Source organism: Crocuta crocuta, unplaced genomic scaffold (genome assembly GCF_008692635.1).
Source record: "Crocuta crocuta isolate KB4526 unplaced genomic scaffold, BGI_CrCroc_1.0 scaffold593, whole genome shotgun sequence".
NCBI classification, from domain to species: Eukaryota; Metazoa; Chordata; class Mammalia; order Carnivora; family Hyaenidae; genus Crocuta; species Crocuta crocuta.
This window is the reverse complement of record NW_027529544.1, coordinates 70,220-72,479: the sequence shown is the minus strand read 5'-3', so window position 1 is coordinate 72,479 and position 2,260 is coordinate 70,220. Positions and strand designations below refer to the sequence as shown.

At 52.8% G+C, this 2,260-nt stretch overlaps 1 protein-coding gene across 1 annotated transcript in view; it reads left to right on the top strand.

Moving 5' to 3' along the window:
* The window catches only part of GPM6B (glycoprotein M6B), a 38,279-nt gene that overhangs the window by 6,038 nt on the left and 29,981 nt on the right, over positions 1-2,260 (top strand). The window lies entirely within an intron of this gene.

Genomic DNA, 2,260 nt, shown 5'->3' with positions numbered 1-2,260 from the left:
TCTCAGAAGTATTGGAAAAGAACTATCCACTTACTGATCCTGTCTCCACATCTGCTGGAGCGGTAGTATTTTTATTGCTGAATCCAACATGTCTGGCGTGGCCGCCATGTTTTGCTCAGGAAGCGCATCAGCTCTGGGCGTTCCATGGTGTCGTGTTGTCCTTGCCCAGCAGCCTGTGCCCGATTGCCTGAAGGTCTAGAGGATGGATGTGTCCTGTGCAGAGATTCAGGGACTCGCATGGCCCGGCTTGGGTGAGGTCAGTGTGGTGGGGGACCTGGAGGTCCATTTCTTGGTCCACAGGGTCCCAGGGTGCTCCCTCGCCTTCAGCCAAATACACACTCCTGTGTGGACACCTCCTGGAGTGTTGGGCATGAGAGAGAGATTTTTTTAGAGGAAGACGAAACATTTTCAAATCAAAAGTGATCGAACTACTTGGGATCCTCTTGCTTGAGGTCAGTGTGAAGGGCTCACAGACACTTAACCTCCTTCTGGTTCTTTCCACTGGGTTTCTTTGCTCTTAGAACGTAGCACAACCCACATCCGAGAGAGAATCTCCTGAGCAGTAAAGCAAAACTCTAAACCCAGGGAAAGGGGAGAGTTAAGTCCTTTTCAGAGCCCTGAAATTACATCAGGAGCTTGAGACCTGAGACAGGTCTTTAGGAGGCCCGAAGCACGGCTCGCCTCCCTGCAGACTTCAGAAAACCCCTTGTTGAGCTCACCAGTACCTTGGCAAGAGTAGAAACTTGTAGCACATGCACGGGCCACAGCAGCAGGATAATCTGGCGGTTTCACAGGTGTGCCCTCTCTAGTCCGATGGCCCAGGTTCATAGCCAGGCTCCTCCGCCCCTGACTGCATGGTCATGGGCATGCAACTTCCCTTCTTCTTGCCCGTGGTTTCTCCACTTGTAAAGATAGAGTAGTCAGAGTACCGATTTCACAGGATGGCTGTGGCACGTATGAGACCTTGGATTATTGAGGTAGCAGGTGTGGCGTGCGTTGCACGATGGCTGGCGCATCACGAGAACCCGCCCCCGTGAATTGCCCTCACTGTTATTGACAACACAGCGGCACAGTTTCATCGTGCAGTTCTGATCTCACCCTAGCACCGCTTTGCCCCTAAAATGTCTTTGAAAAGACATTTTTGCTTTACCTGGAAGCCACCTGTCTTTAAATTTTTCTTAATGCATGTTTGTTATTGAGGAAGAGAGAGCGTAAGCAGGGGACGGACCGAGAGAGAGGGAGACAGAGGTTCCAAAGTGGTCTCTGCACTGACCATAGAAAGCCCTCTGTGGGGCTCGAACTCCCCAACCGGGAGATCATAATCTGAGCTGCAGCCGGATGCTCAACCGACTGAGCCACCCAGGCGCCCCCAAAGAGGCTTTCTTTAAAACACGGCCTAGAAAAGCCTCTACTTCCCAGCCGGAAAGAACCTTGAGAGTTTTCCGAGGTCGTGCCAGGTGCAGCCGGGGTCTCGTCCAGGCTTCGCGAGGTCTCGAGCGCACCCGGTCTGGCATTTGGTTTGCTGCCCCGTCACGTGGCGGTCTCCTCCGGCCTCACCCTCAGCGCTCGCAGGTGCCTAATGGAGCATTATAACCTGGTCTTCTGCTGGAATAATTGCCCACATCAACATCAGAATCATTTTTTCTCCTTAATGATCTGAGGCACCACACAGGGCGTAGCCCCTGGGGAGGTTTTGTGGGGTGCTCAGCCAGAAACCGGCCCGACTTGACCTTATGCTCTGTTAGGGATTTCAAGATTGTGATTCAACTAACCGTTACGAGCAGCCTACTCTGTGTCAGGCACATTGGTGGATCCCTCTCTCTCCAGTCCCGTAAGAAGTGGGACACGGAGTCCCGTTACCACATAGGGACCTGAGTCCCTAGGAGGCCACTTGTCACCATGTGCGTGAGTAAATGCTGGTTGGAGCCCAAGACCAGCAGCCACCTCTGTGTAGAACACGGGGAGGTATTTGGGACAGGGTTTAATCCAGAACATTCTAACTCTGAAGGACGGAGCTTAAGATGAGCTGACAGAATATGGCAGATGTCCATGAGAGGACAGGGGTGTTATCGAAGGTTCAGCAGACCCCAGGGGCTCTGGCAGATTTTCAAGGCTGGAGCTGGACGCCCTAACGGAGGGTGAGCCTGTATTCCCTTCGCCTGGCCGGGTGCGGTGATGGTGCTCTGTTGGCTCAAAAGTGCAGTAAACAGAAAGAACAGCATTCCTGTGAGAAGGCAGATTTTCACCACGAGTAGTAGCT